General features: G+C 44.9%; 1 long non-coding RNA gene across 1 annotated transcript in view; it reads left to right on the top strand.

Moving 5' to 3' along the window:
• Positions 1-23,866, top strand: part of LOC116483145 (uncharacterized) — a 155,896-nt gene that overhangs the window by 125,901 nt on the left and 6,129 nt on the right. The window contains exon 4 of the long non-coding RNA XR_004252186.1: positions 22,545-22,651. This is a non-coding gene — a long non-coding RNA (uncharacterized LOC116483145). The remainder of the gene's footprint in view (positions 1-22,544; positions 22,652-23,866) is intronic.

Here is a 23,866-nt window from a genome sequence, read left to right on the forward strand (position 1 = left end):
CTCTGTCCCCCAGGCTGGAGTGCAGTGGCGCAATCTCGGCTCACTGCAAGCTCCGCCTCCCGGGTTCACGCCATTCTCCTGCCTCAGCCTCTCGGAGTAGCTGGGACTACAGGCGCCCGCCACCACGCCCAGCTAATTTTTTGTATTTTTAGTAGAGACGGGGTTTCACCGTGGTCTCGATCTCCTGACCTTGTGATCCGCCTGCCTCGGCCTCCCAAAGTGCTGGGATTACAAGCGTGAGCCACCGCGCCTGGCCTCATTTAACAAATTCTTAACAGAAATCTACTCAAACTAGATCCTAGGGACACAGCTGTAAATAAGACAAACTCAGTCTCCACTTTCTTTTAGCTTACACTTTGGTAGGGGGATGTAGGCTATCAAGTAATTATTGAAGTAACCGTGTGTCCTGGTTATTTATTGCTGTATAAAAAATCATCTCAAAATTTGGTGGCTTAAAACAACAACAATCATTTAATGGGGATTGACTGGACCCAAGTAGGTGGTCCTTGTTTAGGGTTTCTCATGCAATGGCAGTCAGACAATGGCTGGGGCTAGAGCCAGAATCATCTCGAAGGCTTGCTCACTCACATGTGTGGTGGTGGATGCTGGCTGTCAGCCAAAACATCTACAATGTGGTCTTTCTATGTGACTTGTGCTTTCTCCCAGCATGGAGGCTAGTTTCTAAAAGGGAGCTAGGCAGAAGTGTGTGGCACGTTTATGATCTAGCCTTGGAAGTCACATAGCTTCACTTTTGACATATTCTGTTGGCCAATGCAGTCACAAAGCCAGATTCAAAAAGAGAGAACATAGATCCCACCACTCGATGGGTGGAGTGTCAACATCACGGTGCAGGAAGAGCAAGTAGGATGGGAAATATCATGGCAGCCATCTGCAGAAAATACAACTTGCCACACTATGCATTACATGTATGGTGCTTAGATTAGTGGCTGGCACTTAAAAAATATTCAGCAAAGTGTTAACTATTTGCTTTTAGATGCTTTGAAGGAAAATCATATGATTTCTGATAGTTCCTTGAAAGTCCAAAACTTTATGCAAATGTGAGGGCTTTAAAATCTGTGTTTCATGGTACCTTAGTCATTTTAACTGTAAGCATCCCAAGAGTAGAGACTATGACTTTTCACTTTTTCTGGATTATTTTCCCCTTTGACTTAACTCCCTCTGGTTGATTATATAGGTAGGATATTAAAGAGATGCCAAGATGCCATAGGTTAGCCTATGAGAATGAAACTAGAAAATCAACACATAATGGGTGAAGTCATGTGTATGTGTGTCTGCTATGTATTTATGTATTTCATATGTGTATATATGTATGTGTGTACATATATATTTCAGTAACCTATTGCTGTGTAACAAACCACTGCAATATGTAACGACATAAAATGACAACCATTTATTTTTCAGGATTCCTTGAGTCAGGAGCTTGGCCAGGCTCAGCTGGGACACTCATCTTTGCTTCACCTCATGTCAGCTGCAGCATCTTAGGAATGCAAGACAGCCTCATTCACATCTGGCGGTGGGTGCCGGCTGTCCACTGGGTGCCTTCACTCTTTTTCAAGTGGTTTCTCATCCTCTGGGGTTTCACTGTCTCCATGTGGCCTCCCTAGCAAGTTGCTCAGATTTCTTTACGTGGAAACTGGCTTTCTAGGGGGTAAAAATGGAAGCTGCAAGGACTCTTATGGCCCAGAAGTCCCAGAACGTCACTTCTTCCACAAGTCATAGGCCAGCCAAGATTCAAGGGGAAGGAAACAGACCCTGTCTCTTCATATTTCAATGGGACGAATTGTTGCAGCCACCTTTAGAAACAATCTACTGCAATGCACTACAGCAGTGGACATCTGGGCGCTTACCAGGTGCCAGACACCGTACTAACAGCTTTATATGGATGAACTCATTTAATCCTCCCAAACTCCATGAGGTAAGGTCTGTTAGTAACCCCAGTATGCAGATGAGGCAAATGAGGCACAGAGAGTTTAAATAACTTGAGTTACACAGCTCATTTGTGTGCTCAGAGCCCATGTTCTACGTGCCATTCCTGTGCTCTATTGCTGTTCCTCTAAGAGTTGACAAGGCTCACAGGCTGGGGCAGAATAATCAATATAATATGAATAACAGCAATTAAAACTAACTGTCTATGGAATGCCTGCTAGCAAGCATGATAGCTTTACGAAACTTAACTTCTTTGCCGAATCTTCATCTCCACCCCAGAGCCTTGCAAGCTAGCTCTCATCCTTATTTTGTAGATGAGAAAACATATGCAGAGAGGTTAAACAATTTGGATATTTTACCCAAGCAAAACATAATGGCAGCCCACTAAGTTGCATTAACTAATCTGGGCAAAGGATGTGTGGATGAAGGGACAATGGGACAGCCCCTACAGCACTGTTGTGGGGAGCAGCCTAGATCCACAAACATCTTGGCCCTGGCCAGGGTGAGATTTGGGGTGGTGAGAGACCACTGCAGCCCTCCATGGACTGGTCAGTACCTGAGATTAATTCCTTGCTTGCTTGGGTCCTTGTTCTGACTATAGCTCATCTCCCTGTGCGGGGAGCCTGCCAGGAAAAGGTGTGCACGGATCTGGGGCTACTGGGCAGTTGTTTCGCAAGGCTCCTTGCCTGGAATGCCTTTCCTCCATCCTGGCTCACAGGCCACCTCTTCAGAGAGGCCTTACCTTGGCCAAGTGTGCCCCTTCCTCACAAGCCCTGCCTACCCCTGCTGTGTGGCCTTCCTGGTGCTTATGATTCTCTGCTGTTATTTACATAGATGGCCATGTTTTAATCTCCCCAACTAGAATGCCCTATTAGGGTAGACGCTTTTATTTATAGCTACCTAGCATATAGTAGGTATTCAGTAAATATAAGGAAAAGAGAGAGAGGAAGAGAAAGAGTGAGACAAGGAGAGAAAAAATTCATATTCTGGTCTATATATTCATGTTTTATGATCTTGGCTGATATTAGTCTATCCCCAACAGGCAAATCTACCCTCAGCCTGTTGAACGCATTAAATTTTGGAGCCTGATACAGGGTAGTCCCAGACCTAGAAGAATTCACCAAGGCATGCTATGGCCTTGGGAACACTCCTGGGGACCAGCTGGCCCATTCCGTTGGTGTTACCCTCTCTCCTGCTACACATCTGCTTTCTAACATCAGCAGATTGTATTTCCTAGGAGTGGTGGTGGGTTTTCAAAACAGAGGCTCTCCTCCGACTATTTTGCCTTCTACAAACGGGTGTTTAGTCATGTCCAGCTTTGCCAGGCCTATGTCAAAGAGTACCCAAAGTGCTGCCCAAAGAAGCCACTGGCACTGTTTTGCAGGCCGTCTGCTCAAAGTCTACCTGGCCCCAGCCCCTTGGCTCTCCCCAGCTTCTGCCCTTTGCCTCCAGCAGCCTCTGGACTCTGTCGGGCTGCAAGAGTTGATCAGCGTCTGGGTTAATGTGAGCTACTTAGGTGTGTTTATTACCCTCCCAGAAGTAGATGGTGAGTTATTATCTCTTAGTCTCCCAGGGGCCATTGCTCTGTTGGAGCTGGGAGAAGAGTAACCAGATGGAAAAAGATAGGTGTAGTGATAACATTCTTGACAATGACTAATTTTTTTTTTAGCACTTACCAAGTGCCAGGCCCTTTGCTAAGCCCATTGTATATATATATATAATCTCATTTAATTCTCACAAAAACACTAGTAGGCATATTATTGCTATTATTCCCATCTTACAGGTGATAAAACGGAGTCATAGAGAGGGTAAGTACATTTGCCAAGGTTAGGCAAAAAACACAGGATTGAAATTCACGTTTAGGTCATGCTTTTTTAAATTTTAGAGATGAAGTCTGTGTTGCTAGGCTGGAGTGTAGTGGCCATTCACAGGTGTGATTATAGCACATTACAGCCTCAAATTCCTGGGCTCCAGCGATCCTCCTGCCTCAGCCTCCCGAATAGCAGGGACGCCAGGCACTCACTACCGCACTCAGCTCACGCTTTTATCACCACACCATAGCCCTTCCTCCCAATACCCCCAAGCAAGAAATAATTTCTCTCTTCCTCACCACAAGGCAGAAGACACAGACTTGGCCTTTAGTACCCATGATGCAGGCTGCCCAGCCTGAACTCTGGGATCTTCCCCAGGGTACTCACCTCACGGCAGCCTCTCCAGGGGCTGGCGTTCCTGATGGAGAGGAAATGGCAGCTTCAAGCAGAAGCCAGAAAGCCACCCCAGCCTGGCCCTCCAGACGTCCTGGAGCCCTACTAGCAGTGTCTGTGAAAAGCCTTTCAAGGAGACCTTGTGGGTTCCAACACAGAGTCGTTTAAATGGTTTATTGCCCCATAAACAGGGCTCCGCAAGGACGCTGCAGGCCATGTTGATTCAAATGCTCAGTATCTGTCTTTTCAGGGTTTGGATTTACCTTTCCCGGCTGTGGTACTTCCTTGTTCTGGGCAGGCTGACCTTTGTCGAAGCAAAGTGGATATATTGGGCTGGCAGAATGCCCTCCCACCTCCCAGGCCCGCATGAGGAGGAGCTAGAGGAATGTTCTTCCTCTCGCTTCAGCCTGAGTGAACTGGGTTCACCTAAGGGGAAGAAAGGCTCAGGGAGGCGGTGAAAGAAATTAGGAGAACTACAGAGTCCTCGCATCACCATCCTGAGGGCCCTCTGCTGGGGCCTCACCTGGGACACCAGCCATGGCTCATCACCTGCTTTATCTTATGCAGTCCTCACAACTTCTTTTTTTTTTTTTTTTTTTGAGATAGAGTTTCGCTCTGTCGCCCAGGCTGGAGTGTAGTGGTGTGATCTCGGCTCACTGCAACCTCTGCCTCCTGGGTTCAAGTGATTCTCCTGCCTCAGCCTCCTGAGGAGCTGGGATTACAGGCATGCACCACCACGCCCGGCTAATTTTTGTATTTTTAGTAGAGACAAGGGTTTCACCATGTTGGTCAGGCTGATCTTGAACCCCTGACCTTGTGATCCACCCACCCTGGCCTCCCAAAGTGCTGGGATTACAGGTGTGAGCCACCGCACCTGGGTCACAACTTCTTTTTAGGTATCCCCATCTAAGATAAGGAAGCAGAGCCCAGAGACTGATAACCTTGGGTGATGGCATAGTTAACCAGTGGCTGCATCAGGCAGGTTCTGATCAGAAGTAGAATCCACTAAATGGTTCTAATGAGGTTTTTGCTTAGGCAGAGGCAGGGTTAGGAAACAAACAAAGCTGATGGGGCACCCAGATTAGCAACAGCAGGAAGCTCTTACCACCTGTTGTGCCAAACCCCCTATTAACGTTAATAGGTAAGGCACCAGGCTCAAGAGGCGGAAGAGACCTCCAGCCAGCAAATGAGACAGGAAGTTTTCTTAGGGGGTTACATACAAGGGAGAGAGTCCCTTGACAATGGGCTGGACAGGAGAACTGCCTTACATATAGAAATGGTCCAGTGGCTGTGGGCTGGACAACATAACTGCATGGCCCAGTGGCGGGGGCTGGGCAGGAAAATTGCAACTACCTGCTAACATCATGCAGTTTATATAGCATTTTCACCCTCCCCCTAAAACCTCCACCTGACAACCTTCATTTAACCCAAAACTCAGGGCCTCAGTCCTCTGTACGTCTGTCTTCCATGGGACGGAATGGGACGGGGGTTCAGATGTTTGTCATACATAAGGAACAAATCTCTGGGTTGACTACTCACGGATTCCCTAGCTCAGAACACACATTCATTCAGGTGTGTCTGCCATACAGGGTCATTCTAAGGCTATCCTCAAGTTATTACTCTCAGGCTGGGCACAGTGGCTCACGCCTGTAATCCCAGCACTTCAGGAGGCCGAAGCAGGCAGATCACTTGAGGTCAGGAGTTTGAGACAAGCCTGGCCAACATGGTGAAACCCTGTCTCTACTTAAAATACAAAAAATTAGGCGGGCATGGTGGTGCGCGCCTGTAGTCCCAGCTACTCAGGAGGCGGAGATGGGAGAATTGCTTGAACCTGGGAAGCAGAGGTTGCAGTGAGCCAAAATTGCCTCACTGCACCCCAGCCGGGGCGACAGAGTGAGACTCCGTCTCAAAAAAAAAAAAAAAAATTACTACTCTCAGCTGCATTTACCCACCAAGCCTAACAGGTCAAGGAGTGAAAAGAGTACAGCCAGAGATGAGAGGTGAGAACTGGAACCATGGGGTAGACCTAAGAGTCTCAGAGAGACACAGCCACTGCCAGGATCAGGCTCCAAAGCAAGGAGGGAACAGGAAAAAAAATATCCCTACCTCTCTTTTCTCCGCCTCTCCCATCCCTCCCATTCTTTCCATAGCCAAACCCATGCAGAAGCCAGAGCCCAAGGCAACCTGGGTGATGCAATCTAAAGAGGTCGGTCACTTGGGCACAGAGCAGGGTAGACAAGGATGGGGGTTGTGGCAGAAGGAGCATAACCAGTGTAGCGGTAGAGCTGGACTTTGAGCCATGAACTCGCTCTCTTTTTTTTTTTTTCTTTTTGAGACAGAGTTTCGTTCTTGTTGCCCAGGCTAGAGTGCAGTGGTGCGATCTAGGGTCACTGCAACCTCCACCTCCCAGGTTCAAGCGATTCTCCTGCCTCAGCCTCCTGAGTAGCTGGGATTACAGGCGCATGCCACCATGCCCAGCTAATTTTTGTATTTTTAGTAGAGACGGGGTTTCTCCATGTTGGCCAGGCTGGTCTCGAACTCCTGACCTCAACTGATCCACCCGCCTTGCCCTCCCAAAGTACTGGGATTACAGGCATGAGCCACCACGCCTGGCAGTGCCATGAACTCTTGGGAGTCCCGATGCTTTGCTGTGGTTCTTCCAAGTCGAGACACCTTCCTACCATGCAGCACCATTGACTCAGGTGCAAGCCCTCTCAGAGATCCGGTCGCTGGCCTAGCTCAGCTATTAATTGGAATGATCCATTCCCCACTTTTTTCCTCCTCACTTGCTCCTGTAGGAATGTCTCCCAGATAATGAAATTGCCTGGGCCCAGGCTTCTGGCCAGCTGGATCCCACCACAGCCCTGACTGCTGATTCCACATTCTTTGTGATTTGTGCTTACTTGGCCCTACAATGGATCCTGGAGAAAGCTCTTTCAATTTCTGACCAACCGTCTCCCCTCCCCATCCTTCATCCCCATTAGTCCAGTGTTTCCACCCAAGCCTTGTGTTTTTCTCTGCAGGTTTTGCAGCCCTTGCCATGAGTGGCCAGTTGCTGATAGCATTGCTGCTGCCTGTTGCTATTCTGGGATAGGGACTGAGGATGTGCTGTGATTACCCAGACCAGAAGGAAGCTCAGAAGTCACTGGTCCTCTCAGGTGGCACCCAGATCCAATGTGAGCCATGGGGGATGAGGGGTAGTTAAGTGAAAAGCTTTGGAGTGCTGACAGGTGGTCCCTCTGATATGCCAGGAAATTACTTCCGGGCAAGAGAACAAAGGAGAGTCCATCTTCTAATGTTACTGGCGCCATACCAACAAGGTGTCAGCTAGAAACCTCTCTTTCTCTCTTCCAAATTCTAGCCTGCAAAACCTGAGGACTGGCCTCAGGCTAGTCAGAAATTTGCGTGAAAACATCATTCCTTGGTGTGGTGGGACTTCTGGGTAAGCCAGTGTGACTTGAATTCTTGATTTCTTATACTCCCTTCTAACCAACCACCTGAATGCTGATCTCTACCAGCTGTCTGTGTGCCTTGCATTTCAATCAGCAGCCTTACAAATGATGATGATGAGGAGGAGGAGGAGGAGGATGATAGCCAACATTTACTGTTCTTTAGCTACTGTTCTTAGTACTTTACAAATACCAGATAATTTTGTCTTCATAACACTGTCATTACTCCCATTTTACAGATGAAGAAAACAAGGCTTAAATAGATCACATGATTTGGTCAAGGTCACTCATGTCATAGAGCCTGAATCCAAATCCAGTGAAGCCTCCAGAGCCTAGGTTTTACCTATGACCCTGTGTTGCCTATTGATGGTACAGTGTAGATTTTTTCCTTCTTCCTTTTTCTTTTTTTGAAAGTCTTTATTGAATTATAATTGGCATACCATTAACTGCAAATATTTGAAAAATACAATTTTATGAGCTCTGACATACATACACCCATAAAACCATTGTTACAATTAAGATAATGAATATGTCCATCATTCCCAAAAGCTTCCCTGTGCCCCTTGGTAATCCATCCCTCACTCCCCACCCCATTCTGTTCCTAGGCAACCAATCATCTGTTTTCTGTCAGATTAATTTGCATTTTCTAGAGTTTTATATACGGAAGCAGACAGCATGTACTCTTTTTTTGTCTGGCTTCTTTCACTCAGCATAATTATTTTTAGGTTCATCTATACTGGTGCATGTATCAACAATTCATTCCTTTCTATTGCTGAGTACTATTCCATTATATAGGTGTACTAAATTTGTTTATTCAACTCTTGATGGACATTGAGTTGTTTACAGTTTTTGGCTATTACAAATAAAGCTGCTATGAACCTTCAAGTGCAAGTCTTTTGTGCACATGTTTTCATTTCCCTAAGGTAAATAGGTGGAGAATGGCTAGATTATATAGTAAGTATGTATATGTTTAATTTTGTGAAAAATGGCCAAACTATTTCCCCGAGTGGTCATGCCTTTTTATATACCCACCAGCAGTGTGTGAGGAGTTCCAGTTGCTCCACTTCCTGAACAACATTTGGTATAGTCTTTTTTTTATCTTTTTATTTAATTTTTTGAGACAGAGTCTCACTTTTGTTGCCTAGGTTGGAGTACAGTGGCCCGAACAAGGCTCACTGTAGCCTCAACCTCCCAGGCTCAAGTAACTCTCCCGCCTCAACCTTCTGAATAGCTGGGACTACCATGCCCAGCTAATTGAAAAAAAAATTTTTTTTTTAGAGACAGGGTCTCACTATGTTGCCCAGACTGGTTTCAAACTTCTGTGCTCAAATGATCTGCCCACCTCAGCCTTCCAAAGTGCTGGGATTACAGGCATGAGCCTCATGCCCAGCTGGTATAGTCTTTCTAATTCTAGCCATTCTAGTAGAAATGTAGTATTTTCTCATCCAGGTTTTAATTTGCATTTCCCCTTAATGACTAATTATGTTAAGCTACCTATTCATGTGCTTATTTGCCATCTTTATATCTTCTTTGGTGAAATGTTTGTTAAAATCTTTTTGACTGCTTTTTAAAAATTAGGTTGTCTTCTTGTAGAGTTGTAAGAGTTCTTTACATATCCTGGAACAAGTCCTTTGTCAGAAATAGGTTTTGCAGCTTTTTATATGTCCTACCTTTTCATTTTTGTAACAATGTCTTTTGAAGAACAAAAGTTTTAAATTTTGAAGTCCAATTTATTGATTTTTAAATAGCTCAGGCTTTTTTTTTTCCTGATGAATACCTGAAGAGAAGGCATTCTCTGTTTTGTTGTTGTTGTTGTTGTTGTTTTTGTTTTTTGAGACGGAGCCTCGCTCTGTCGCCCAGGGTGGAGTGCAGTGGCACTATCTCAGCTCACTGCAAACTCCGCTTCCCAGATTCAAGCCATTCTTGTGTCTCAGCCTCCTGAGCAGCTGGGACTACAGGCATGAAACACCACGCCCAGCTAATTTTTGTATTTTTAGTAGAGATGGGGTTTCACCATGTTGGCAAGGCTGGTCTCCAATTCCTGACCTCAAGTGATCCACCTGCCTTGGCCTCCCAAAGTGCTGGGATTGTAGACATGAGCCACCATGCCGTTTTTCGTTTTTTTTGTTGTTGTTGTTGTTGTTTTGTTTTTCAATTGTGGTAAAATTTGCAAAACATAAAATTTACCATTTTAACCTTTTTTTTTTTTTTTTTTTTTTTTTTGAGATAGAATCTCACTCCTGTTGCCAAGGCTGAAGTGCAGTGGGACTGGCTAATTGTTTGTATTTTTAGTAGAGACGGGGTTTCGCCATGTTGCCCAGGCTGATCTCAAACTCCTGAGCTCAAGTCATTTGCCCAATTCAGCCTCCCGAAGTGCTGGGATTACAAGCATGAGCCACCATACCCGGCCTCATTTTAACCATTTTTAAGCATACAGTTTGGTGGCATTAAGTATATTCATACCATTGTACTTTGTGCTTTTTAAATTCTTTTGAAGATTTTTTGCCAAATCCATGGTCACTAGGATTTTCTCTAATGTTTTCTGTCAAAGTATATAGTTTAATATTGTTAGCCTTTATAGATCAGGTTTTTTTTTTGAGACAGAGTCTCACTCTGTCACCCAACCTCTGCCCCCAGGTTCAAGCGATTCTCAAGCCTCAGCCTCCCAAGTAGCTGGGACTACAGGTGTGTGCCACCATGCCCGGCTAGTTTTTGTATTTTCAGCAGAGATGGGGTTTCACCATGTTGGCCAGGCTTGTCTCGATCTCCTGACCTCAAGTGATCCACCTGCCTCAGCCTCCCGAACTTCTGGGATTGCAGGTGTGAGCCAGTGTGCCCAGTCAGCCTCTACAATCAACATCAAGTTAATGTTTACGTATGGAATGAGGTAATGATTGAGGTTCATTTCTGCATATGACTAAACACTTATTCCTGCACCATTTGTTGAAAAGATTATCCTTTTCCTATTGACTTACATTGACACCTTTGTCAAAAATCAATTGGCTGTTTTTAAAACTATTTTCCTGGTTTGCTTTCAACAGGTTGCCTTCCGATTTCCACATAGTGTCTTCCTAGATGGACTCCTCACCTATCACTCTGCTCTGATCTGGCTCCCAAGCTTCCCTTGCTGTCTGACAGATTTCTAGTGATACTTTCCAGTCTTACCCAATCCCTGCCCGTCCCCTAATCTGCATTCAGCCTTGCTGCAGCCTTCCTTGTCTGGGCTCTGTGCCCAGCACCTGAGCAGGCCTTGTTGCTGCCCACAGTCCTGATGCCATCAGAATCCTGGAGGGCAAAAGCTACAGTTAGGTCCTGCTCAGGGCCCAGGGAGCTCCAGCACAGCAGTCTTTCCCTGCCAGTTACCCAGGAAACCCTGACACTGGGGACCAGAGATCCAGCCATTGTAGCAGTGACCTGGCTGCCAGGCTGTCTCAAGACCTTACCAGTCATTGTGACCATATCAGCCAAGTTTTGAGCCCCCATTAGAGCCAGAAATGAGATTTGGCTGAAGGAGTATTGATAGATAAAACTGAACAAGAAGAATGAAGAGCCTTGTAGATCAATGTTCTCTCACATGGAAAGAAAACTTTTTAAAGTATACCTGTTTATGGATAGCACTACAAAGTATCCATATCTTTATATGATTTAGAGGCAAAATGACCACAAAGGATGATCTGTACCTAATCAGCCTTCATGTCTGATGAACAGAACCTTGGAGAAGCCTTGAAATTACTTCCTTACATTGTTTAGACTTCTCTCCCGAAGCAGGCAGGCAGTCCCCCTAGTTTTGCTCAAGGTTGTTGGGAGACATCACTCTGTATCCATCAGGGTAGATCCTGGGAAATTGATTTAAACAAGAACCATGCAGCTTGCCTCCCAGACTGCTTCATGTTCAGGCCTCAAAGCAGCCTGCAGAGGGGAATATCTTCTAGCAGGATTTTATTTTGAATTCAGCTGAAAGAGGGCACTACACAGAATATCAAAGGTGAAGGTGTATTGCATTTTTTACAAGGAATAAAAAGCAATCCCTGTGATCAGCACATGTGCAGGGGAGCATTTGAGGGAGGCTATATCCTAGCACAAATATTCCTCCATGCCCAAGAGGCTGGTAGGATAGATGCCATGAATGAATGTGTTGTTGTGCCTAAGCACTGGGCTGAGTTGTTTTTGTAGCCACTAGACCTACTTAGACTGTTGCCTTTGTGAACCAACAGCTGCAGTTTGGGAGGTGGCTAGACATGGAATCAGGGGGTTTTATTTTGGTGATGTTCTACCTGGTTCATTCAGGGATGACCCTATTAACACTAAGTTTTAACCAAAGTCACCACCACCCTGGGCAGGAAGCCACACACTCACTTTTCTGGAAATGCATGCAGCCTGATTCTCTTGTGGGCTGTGTTGAATGGAGAGAGAATACCTGGATGTGAGGGTTACAGAGATATAAGAAAGAAGTGGGGCATGGATTAGCATCATTATATACTAATTAGCCATCTGTCTATGAGTCTTCTAGAATGAAGTAACCAGGCCAGGCACGGTGGCTCACGCCTGTAATCCCAACACTTTGGGATGCTGAGGTGGGAGGATCACCTAACATCAGAAGTTCCAGATCAGCCTGGCCAACATGGTAAAACCCCGTCTCTACTAAAAATACAAAAATTAGCCAGGCGTGGTGGTGTGTGCCTGTAATCCCAGCTACTGGGGAGGCTGAGGCAGGAGAATGGCTTGAACCTGGGAGGTGGAGATTGCAGTGAGGCAAGATCGAGCCACTGAACTCCAGCCTGGCTGACAGAACAATATTCTGTCTCAAAAAAAAAAAAAAAAAAAAAAGTAAACCAGGGATAGTCTCTTTCCAGGTCCACTCTTGGGAACAGAAGTAAATCAAAGAGGCTTATGCTGGAGCTTGACTCTGACATTTCAGGACTTTAGGGACTCTCATCTCTTCTCAGGCTCTTCATGGTAAATAAAGTCTTATTAAAAATGAAGCATTTTAGGACATAGTTCTTCATGTGCTCAAGTTTCAGGCTATACTCACTGGTAGGCAGATTAAGCAGAGGCTTTTGTGGTTTGGAATCCAAATGGTGTTATGAAAAAAGCATATTCTTTAGAGTCAAATCCAAATGGTGTTATGAAAAAAGCACATTCTTTAGAGTCAGATATGTCTGGACTGAAATCCTAGTCCTGTGTCTATCATCTGAGTAAGTTTGGAAAGTCACTCAACTTTGTTTCTTTGTCTATTAAATGAGGTAATACCTGTCTCATAGGGTTGTTATAAAGATCATTACTTTTTAAAAATAGTAGCTACTTTGAATTGAATATTTGCTATGTGCGAGACACTGTGCCAAACACATGCATTAAATCATTTAATCTGAACTCACTATTTAAATGGTATCATATTTGCAAAGTGCCTGGTACACGGTAAGGTACACAGTAAGTGTTCAGTAAATGGTAGTTGGTGCTATTGTAATATTTCAGAGATACAAAGATGGGCTTCTTGCTCCTCTTATTCTCCTCTTCCCCAGACAGTTGATGCCTAAACTGAGAAATGTGGTCAAAAACATAATCATCTCTGGGAAAGAGAAAACACTGGCATTGAAATGAATCCCAAAGCATAAATGACTCATAACATAATCTGTCCTGAGAGTGAGTTTTGATAGGGGAAGGAGGTGAGGAAAGGTGAAGAGGCAGAAGTGGGGAAGTAAGATAAACACTGAAGATAAGTTTTGCCCGCCCTGCCTAAAACATTCTGCTGCAATAGAGTTAAGGGGTTGCAAAGCGAGTTTTCATGGGCCAGTAGGAGATTTTCTGTACATTTGTTTTTTAGGTCTGTTTGAGTGGAGAATGGAAGGGGAGGTCAGAGAGAGCTCAGGGAAATTCTGTTTCTGCATCATTAAATTTTGGGCAGCACTTGAGATCAGGGAGATAGATTTCCTGAGCCTAGGGGAATTGCTGTGGGAAGTCCGGGGACAATGAGCGAAATCTATCTCAGAGCAATCTCTGGCCATTTCAGTTCGCATCCTTTCACCTTGGGGATAGTATTACCCGGGAGTAGGGACCCTGAGACCTTCAAATGGGTTTGTGGCTGGCACAAGCTATTCTTCAGATGCTTGTGGCAGGCCCCAAACTCAGGCTGAGCTTTTTATAAAAATATCCTGGTTTTCTGTTTCTATAACTTATAATGTGCTTCTTCCAGGAAGCAAACACCTTCAAGGGCAATTAATAGAAAATTTGTGGAATTCTCCAATGCAAGGCAGTATTGAAGCAAAGTGAAACACTTCTGAGAAAAGGTTCTGGGGAATTTATGCAATGAATCTCCAAAGACATATTTATATGTTTATGCACTTTGTTTTGGTTTGCTTGCTTCTGATTTTAAAAATTATGATTTTTGTATATATCAAAATAGCCTTTGAGTTTCACGTCTAGAAACAAACATTTTACAAAGTGATTGTTTCTTATGGCTGCAGTAAAAAACAACACAAGGCAGACCCCTCAAGTGTTAAAAGCATCTACCCAACATTCCAGGGAATGTCAGAAGTATATGCTGAGGGTGGCATGATGGAAAGGAGGATAAAGTGTCAGGCTGCTCAGTTCATATTTGGTCGCTCATTCATTCATCCATTCATTCATCAAATCCCAATTGATGAATTTTTTCTTTTTTTTGAGACAGGGTCTCACTCTTTCACATACAGTGATACAATCATGGCTCACTGAAGCCTTGACTTCCCGGGCTCAAGCCATCTTCCCATCTCTGCCTCTCAAGTAGCTAGGACTACAGGCATGGACCACCATGCTTGGCTAATTTTTAAATTTTTTTGTAGACACAGGGTCTCCTTTTGTTGCCCAAGCTAGCCTTGAACTCCTGGGCTCGAGCAATCTTCCTGCCTCAGTCTCCAAAGTACTAGAACTATAGGTGTGAGCCACTGTGCCCAGCTGTGAGCACCAATTTTGTGCCACAAACTCTGCTGGATGCTGGGGATACAGCAATGAGCAAAACAGATGAAACTCCCTGCCCTCATGTAGCTTACTTTCTAGACGGGGAAAGCATGGGCAGAGGCTCAGAAGTGTGAACATGCCTGGAGTGCTGGAGGAGCAGCAAGAGTGTCTGTGTGGCCGGGGCAGAGGATCAGAGAGAGAGAGAGAGCAGCAGGAGAGAAGGTCAGGGAGTGACAGGGTCAAACCATGTGGGCCGTGAAGGACATAATCAGGGCTTTGCCTTTACTCTGAGTGAGGTGGGGGAGTCACTAGGAGGATGTGAACAGAAGAGATGCATGGTCCCACTTACATTATAACAGAATGCCCCTGGTTGCTATGTGAAGAATGGACTTCAGGGCACAAGTGGAAACAGGACCTCCAAGGAGGCTGCTGCAATAGTCTGGCTGGACGCAGTGGTGCATGACTGTAGTCCCAGCTACTCAGGAGGCTGAGGTGGGAGGATCACTTGAGCCCAGGAATTCAAGGCTGCAGTGAGCTGTGATTGTGTCACTGCACTCCAGCCTGGGTGACAGAGGGAGGCCTCATCTCTATTAAAAAAAAAAAAAAAAAAGTCTGGGCCAAAGGTGATGGTGACTTGGACCAGGGCTGTGGCAGTGGGAGTGATGAGAAGTGTAGTTTGAGTTCTGGACATGTTTTCAAGATGGTGCTGGTAAGATTTGCTGACAGACAGGATGTGCAGTGCTTCCAGATCCTGACCTAGTGTGCAATGTTTTCATTTGATGGCAAATATGGGACCTCCAGGGGTTTTTTGGCATCAAGTATCAGACCCTGCTCACGCAAAGTTAGAAACGGGGATTTCTCTGGAAGGACATGCAGTATCTCATAGACAAGAAGGAAAAGCAGTTTTAATACTGGGCTTGGAAATGATGATCTGGGATCTTAGTACAACAGCAACCAGCAGGCCTACCTTGGGCCACGTGATCAGTGGTCATTGCTGAATGGGACCACCCAGATAGGGGAGTAGTGCTTCCTATAGCCAAACTGGGATCAAAAGAAAGTGGGCCAATGGGTGTTAGACAGGCAAAACCCACAGATGTTTAAACGTCATTCCAGTTTAGAGCTTAAGAGATAAAAGAAACAGAGGCTCAAGTTTTGACCAATCACAAGGTAGACAGGGGAGGAAATCATCTGGCTTCTCCTGCCTGAGCTGTGTTGGGAAGAGTCCTGGCCTGGGGGTCATGCATCTGGTCTGAGCTCTGCTGCTTACTACCTGTGCTACTTCCGGCCAGCGGCTTAGCTTCTCTGGCCTTGGGCTCCTAGTGGACCAGAGTAAAAGCTGTAAACCTTGTCTTCACCAAGGACCACTTTGATGATTTCTCCCACCCACCTCCCTCTTCCCCAGTAAACACATTAATTCATGGCTTTATCCTGTGGAAATGTACAATACGCATGAGACTTCTTGAAATGTTGAGATCAGATGAAGGACAACTTGAAGCAGGAAGTGAATGGGCAAGGCAGGAGGAAGAGCACAAATGACACAGCACTGCAACATTTCATAGGTAGGATTAGGAAAATCCTCATGTTCTCTCCTATTGTTCACTTTCTGACTTTATTGAGGCCAGACTTTATTATTGCTGTGTCCTCTGAAAGGTTTGATCCACCCAGGGTTTTCTGAGTGTCAAGATACCATTTGTTACACTGTCACCTTGAATTCCCCACTGGGGTTGCTGCGCAGGCTGTAGATGTGAACGCGGCAAATTGCACCGGGTTGCTCCTCCATCCACACTGAGCACTCCCTCCCAAGTGGCACCCTCCTCTCTAGCACTTATGCCCACTTACATTTCATACCAGCCTATTTAGCACTTGATTACATATTGCTTTGAATTGTTCCCCAGCCCACTCAGATCAGAGCCTCCCACCTTCCAGCCCGCCCACTCCTAACTCCCAGTGTGCTAGATTTTCAACCTCCTCAAAACCTGTAGTCTCTTTCCCCTGCCATTTTTCTGTCACTGCATCAGAACCTTCCCCCCACTTCTTCATTTCCTTCTCTACTTCACCTATGCTTCCTGGGCCATCTCATCACCCTCCTTTGCCTAAGCCTCCCTCCCCTCCGCCCTTGCCCTGCTGCTGCTCCGGTCTGGCTGCGGCCCAGCCTTATCAGGCAACTCTTCCTACACTCTGACATCTGGGCTCCTGGGCTGCTGAGCTCTGCTGGAGAAAATCACAGCCCACGCAGATTGGCGCTACTACAAAGTCATCATCTGCACAGCCTAGTGGGCCGCTGAGCAGCCTAGAAACACTTCTTAGCGTCCCTGTCAGCAAACCTCCCTCTTCACCACCATGGTCCTTCTAAGTGTTTCCCACCCTTTGAGCTTTGCTGAGAAAATAGAGGCCATCAGGTAGGAATTCCCTTGTTTCTATGCACCCACTCCTCTGCCCCACCAAGAAACATATGTTCCCCTCCAGTGTTCCTACCTTCCTCCAAGCTGAGAGGCCGTGCTACCTTCTACCTGTCCAAAGGCAACTGCCTCCTGAAAGCTCTGCAGCCTTGGCAGCTTGGCTTCATCTATTCTCCTCTCTCTCTCCTCTACCTTCCATCTCTCTCTAGTTCATCTGATCTCTCTCCTGAGCAAGTAAACCTTCCCTCTCTACCATCCTGTGCCTCTTCTCCTTCCCGCTCTATTCTTCCATTCACACTGCTGTAAAGAACTGCCCGAGACTGGGTAATTTATAAAGGAAAGAGGCTTAATTGACCCACAGTTCGGCATTGCTGGGGAAGCCTCAGGAAACTTACAATCATGGCAGAAGGTGAAAGGGAAGTGAGGCACCTTCTTCACAAGGCAGCAGGAAGGAGAAGAGTGAACAAGTGAAAGGAGAAGAGCCCCTTATAAAACCATCGGATATCATGAGAATTCACTCATTATCACAAGAACAGGATGGAGGAACCACCCCCATGATTCAGCTACCTCCACCTGGTCTTTCCCTTGACACGTGGGGATTATGGGGATTATGGGGATTACAACTGAAAATGAGATTTTGAGTGGGGACACAGCCAAACCATATCACCAGCCAAATGTGACGGTAGGGCATGTTTGGTGAGGCATGGCCTGCTATGACAGTAAAATGCACAAAGGACAAGAGTGACCTTCTCATTGTCCAGTCTGTGGCCACTTTCAGCTCCTGCCGTGACATTGCTGAAGATATGACACTCTTTTTTGTTTTTTTTGAGGCAAGGTATCACTCTGTTGCCTAGGGTGGAGTGCAGTGGCACAATCACAGCTCACTGCAGCCTCAAATTCCTGGACTCAAGTGATTCTCCTGCCTCAGCCTCCTGAGTAGCTAAGACTGCAGGTGTGTGCCACTAAATCCATCTGATTTTCTAATTTTTTGTAGAGATTGAGTCTCGTTTTATTGCCCAGGCAGATCTCAAACTCCTGGCCTCGAGTGATCTTTCCACCTAGGTCTCCCAAATTACTAAGATTATAGGTGTGAGCCATAGCATCTACCCAAGAAATGATGCTCTTGACCCTGTTCTCTTCTTGATTTTCTCCCCTCTCTTGACCCCTGTGATGACACTCTGTTCTCCTGCTCCCCCTCTGTATTCCAATCATAGCCTCTGCCTCTCCTCCCTGGCACTCTTCTGCTGAGGTTCCTTCAGGCACTGGCCTCCATCTCCTGGATGAAATCCAGGTTCATTTGGACAGCAGACAAGGGCCTCTGCCATTTGGCTTATCCACATGATTTACCCTCTTTCTCCACTGGCTATATCCTCTCTCATCTCTGTGCCTTTGTGCGTTTCTTTACTCTGCTTGGAACGCCCTTCGTCTCTCTCTGCCACCTCACTGGGAGAACTCCTATTCATCTTTAGTGATCAGCTCAGGTGTTGCCTCATCCTCTAATAATAATAATAGTAATAATAATAATCATGCCTCATCTGAATTTCCAAAACACCCTGAGAGTGTCTTGGTCTTAGCACTTATCCCATTAAATGGAAATGATCTATTTACCTGTGTGTGCTCCACTAGTCTGTCAGCCACGCTCCATGCCTGGCACAGCTTGGCATACAATTAAATGCTCAATTCATGTTTACTGATTGAATGAATGAGTCAATGTTCATTTGCCCTTCAGTATAGGTGGGGGATTGGTTCCAGGACCCCCCACTGACACCGAAATCACAGATGCTTGAGTTCTTTATATAAGATGGGTAGTATTTGCATATAACCTATGTAATCTTCCTGTATACTTTATATCATTTCCAGATTACTTATAATACCTAATACAATGTAAATACCATGAAAATAGTTATTATACTGTATTGTTTAGGGAACAGTGACAAGAAAAAAATCTGTACATGTTCAGTACAGAACGAAACTATCCATGTTTTCTTCCAAATATTTTCAATCCGTTTGTGGTTGAATCCACAAATGTGGAATCCACAGACACAGAGGAACAACTGTATTTTGTTATCGTTCCCAGCGTGGCTACTCCCGGGCAATGAATGTGATCAGTCTTCTCAGAGCATTTTAATGTGATAGATATATTTTCTTATTGTGATTAAAACACATGTAATGCAAAATGTACCATTTTAATCATTTTAAAATATAAATCCAGTGACATTTAGTACTTTCAGAATGTTGTGCAACAACCAGCACTTTCTATGTCCAGGACATTTTTATCCCTATACCCGTTAAGCAGTCATGCTCCATTCCTCTATCCCCTGGCAACTACTGATCTGCTTTCTGTCTCTATAGATTTGCCTATTCCAGATATTTCATATAAATGGAGTCATATATGTGACCTTTAGTGTATGGTTTCTTTCACTTAGCATAATGTTTTCAAGGTTTATCCGTGTTTTAGCATGTCTCAGTACTCCTTCTTCCATTTATTTATTTATATATATATATTTTGAGATAGAGTCTCCCTCTGTCACCCAGGTTGGAGTACAGTGGTGTGATCTCAGCTCACTGCAACCTCCGCCTCCTGGGCTCAAGCCATTCTCGTGCCTCAGCCTCCCCAGTAACTGGGACTACAGGCATGCACCACCATGCCCAGCTAATTTTTGTATTTTTAGTAGAGACGGGGTTTTGCCATGTTGGCCAGGCTGGTTTTGAACTCTTGGCCTCAAGTGATCCGCCCACCTCGGCCTCCCAAAGTGCTGGGATTACAGGCATGAGCCACCACACCTGGCCTAATTTATTTTTGCCCACGATCACTAGATGCTATTTTCTTTTTTCTTTTTTTTTTTTTTTTTGATCAAGCACTTCTTTTTATGACGAAATAATATTCCATTGGATGGCTCTACCACATTTTGTTTATTCGTTCATCAACTGATGGACATTTAATTTGTTTCCACTTTTTGGCTGCTAAATAGTGCTGCTATCAACACTTGTGTACAAGTGTTCATTTAAACACCTATTTTCAATTCTTTTGGGTATATACCCAGGAGTAGAATTGTTGGGTCATATGGTAGTTCTATATTTAATTTATCAAGGAACTGCCAAACTGTTTTCTGCAGTGGCTGCACCATTTTACACTTATATTACCATATACATTACATAAGAGTTTCAACCTCTCCACATTCTTGCTAACATTTGTCATCTTCTTCTTCTTTTTTTTTTTTTTTTTTTTTTTTTTAGTATAACCACCCTAGCCAGTATGACTGGTAGATCTATTTGAGGCATATGCTTAGTTTAAATGATTCCTCACTGTAAGTGCCTTACTACCACCTGTAGAAGGTGGCTCCCACAGTTCTTTACACACAATGTGATGCTGACCTCTGGTCATAGTTGATTGGATCAGGGATGGATTCCTGAGCCAATCTGGGCCAAATATTTTTTTCCACAGGAGTCTGTATTTGAGTAGGGGTGTAGGGGATAGACCTGATTCATATAGCTAAAATATGAACTTGGGAGCTGTGGGTAAGTATCTTTGCCCCCTCATGTGAACAGATCGGCAGAGGGAACTCCTCAGGAAAAGGACGAACACAAATACTCAAGAGAGAAAAGGAAATGAAAGATGGACGGAGCACATATCCCCCTGAGTTCTGACAGTCTGCAAATTCCCAGTTCTAGTCCTTCCTTAAGCCCGACTGCATTCTTGTTTTAGGGCCTATAACTTGCCCTTTTACCCTATTGTGGTTAAGTCAATGCCAGAGAATTTCTGTTTCTTGAAAACAGTAAAACCTAGGGCAACAACTCATTGCTACTCACAACCTACTTAAGAAGGCCCTGAAACTATTGGTCAAAGCACAACAACTATAAGGATGCTTTCATTTTTTTGCCCTAAAAATTATTTCTTGTGACCTCACCAGCCTTGCTTCTGCCCACCAACCCAGTGTAATTTGGAGGCAAATTCGGTGTATTAACATCATCCAATATTCATGAGGCATCCTCAACGGCAGGGTGGTCAGCACTTTGCCACCACCTTGATGTGTCTCTTGGCATCTGTTCTAGATTTTTTCCCCCTAATAGCAGAACTCTTTTGTTTGGCTCACCAAGTGTCATGTTTTCTTGTTTCAGTTATCACTGTAAGTTTTCCCACTCTTACAGAGCTCTTCAAGGGCAGGAAGGCAACACAGTTTAGAGGAAGGACATTTAACTGGAATTTCTGAAGAACCAAATTCTGCTCCTGTTCCTGCCACTAACTTTGCTCTGTAATGCTGAGTAAATCATGAGACTCTATCTGTTTTCCCATCTGTGGAAGTGGGAGAGAAAAATAATACTTTCTCTGCCTACTTCACAGAGATGCAAGTTAAAATTAGGTCATGGATATGAACATTCTATGAAGCAAAAATATATAAGTTGCTTTATCCATAATGGCAATGAACCCCTTTGTTTTCTATCCCACTCCCAGATATCAAGTTCAAGGACTTCACTCAAAAATTACTTGCATTTAACTCTGGTTGATTAAAAAAAAAAAAAAAAGTGCCCCTGTCTCTTCATCCATTTTTCTTGAACATTGATAAACACTTTTTAAAATTACAAAAAAAGAAAACAAGAGACACAGATCCTGTTCTGTTCTAAGGCAAGTGAATTTCTTGCCATTTCTTTTTCTTTTTCTTTCTTTTTTTGAGACAGAGTCTTGCTCTACCGTCCAGGCAGGAGTGCAGTGGTGCAATCTCGGCTCACCGCAACCTCCACTTCCCAGGCTCAAGCGATTCTCCTGCCTCAGCCTCTCGAGTGGCTGGGATTACAGGTGTGTGCCACCACGCCTGGCTAATTTTTTTATTTTTAGTAGAGACGGGGTTTGGCCGTGTTGGCCAGGCTGGTCTCGAACTCCTGGGCTCAAGCCATCTGCCCACCTCGGCCTCCCAAAGTGCTGAGATCACAGGCATGAGCCATCGTGCCAGGCCTATTGCCATTTCTTAATGACTGTATTTATTTACCTGTAACCTCGCATGCTATCTCCTAACATGCCTCCATCATGCATATTGCTCATCAACAGTGGTTCACGAATTTGTCTGCACAGTGAAGAGCTTCGAGAATTCTGATGCCTGTGTCCCACCCCTAGAGATTGTAATGTAATTGGACTGGGCCATGGCCTTTGGAAGTTTTAAAAGCTCCCTAAATGGTTCAAATGTATAGCCAAGTTTGGGAGTCACTGTCTTTAGGGTTCTTCTCCTTGTTAACAGATCTGATTCTCATCATCTGTGGGTTAATTCCCAACTAGGCTCTCACCTGAAGCGTTTCCCTTATAAATTGCTGTAAGGAAACAACAGAGGAGATTAATCCTAAATTCATCTTTTCTTCCTACTGTGATTGCCTTGGTCTTCATCACGTTAATTGAAATCCCTTTTGATAAATGCAGTGAAGCCATTAATGGAGGCTTCACTTGCCTGCATGCACATTTCCTGTTCTGCTGTGTCTTCCCGCCAACAATTTAGTTATGGTTTGCATACTTCTTTTTTTTTTTTTCTTTTCCAATTCAAATGGCCTCTCGCTGTACCTGAGTGGCTGGCTAGGTCTAATTGCTGTCTTCACTTCTGTTTGGGTAAAATTTTCCTTTCTCCACTTAGGTCATCTCCACCTTCAGGATCTGGCCAGCCAGCTCGATCAGCTTGTCCCAAGGGTTGCTTGGGCTACACCTTACACTGAGACATCTCATAATTTGGGGCTAGACTTGGTAAAGCCATTCTGCACTTCTATTGTTTATCCATTCCTGGCTGACTGCGGGGCAGAGGAAATCTGCTCTTGATGTGGTAATATAAGCAAACCCTCTTAGAGATCCATGGATGGCTGTGGTTGACCCCACATTGGCTTCAGTCAGGAGCTAGGGCAGATTCAAACCCAAGCACACATTCCTTTGGGCCTTTTGAGCCACCCCCTGCCCTAAGGGATTGTGTGAGCTTCATCTCAACATGGGTCTGAATTCCTAAGGAAAAACTAGGACTGCTGTTTCACCCAGGCCATCCTCCCTACACGCAATGAGTCACTGTCTATCATCTGCCTTGGCCCTCCAGATTTATAACACTATCTGATTTCCAGGGACTGGAAAGGGGGTGGGGATGATAGAAGAATAGAGGCTTTCAGTTCAACAAACATTACTGAGTCCTGGGCTGTTTCAGGCCATATTGTGCCATGGCCCCATGACAGTCCTCATTCCCTCTCCTCTCCTCTCCTCGTCATTCACTCCCTCCTCCATTGGCTAGAGCCAGAGCACAATCACAACCAAGGGTGAGAATTCCAACTCACCTGTACCATCAACAAAGGGCCAAAAATCATTCCCCCCTCCCTCTTTTTAAGAACTTCTTAATTCGGGCTGGGCGCGGTGGCTCACGCTTGTAATCCCAGCACTTTGGGAGGCCGAGGCGGGCGGATCACGAGGTCAGGAGATCGAGACCACGGTGAAACCCCGTCTCTCCTAAAAATACAAAAAATTAGCCGGGCGTGTTGGCGGGCGCCTGTAGTCCCAGCTACTCGGGAGGCTGAGGCAGGAGAATGGCGTGAACCCAGGAGGCGGAGCTTGCAGTGAGCCGAGATCGCGCCACTGCACTCCAGCCTGGGTGACAGAGCGAGACTACGTCTCAAAAAAAAAAAAAAAGAACTTCTTAATTCTCTTAGTTGTTTAAGTTATTTTATTCTCTCTTTCCCTGAAGAAAGCAATTTTTACGTTAAAATATATTTTGAGGTATTTCAAAGAAATTTACCATTACTTACTTTCTTTTTAAATTTTTATTTTTTATTTTGGTGGGTACATAGTAGGTGTATATATTTACAGGGTACATGAGATACTTTGATACAGCCATGCAATATGTAATAATCACATCAGGGTAAGCAGGGTATCCATCCCCTCAAGCATTTATCCTTTATGTTACAGGCAATCCGATTATAATCTTTT

Source organism: Hylobates moloch, unplaced genomic scaffold, assembly GCF_009828535.3.
Source record: "Hylobates moloch isolate HMO894 unplaced genomic scaffold, HMol_V3 SCAFFOLD_15, whole genome shotgun sequence".
Taxonomy (NCBI): domain Eukaryota; kingdom Metazoa; phylum Chordata; class Mammalia; order Primates; family Hylobatidae; genus Hylobates; species Hylobates moloch.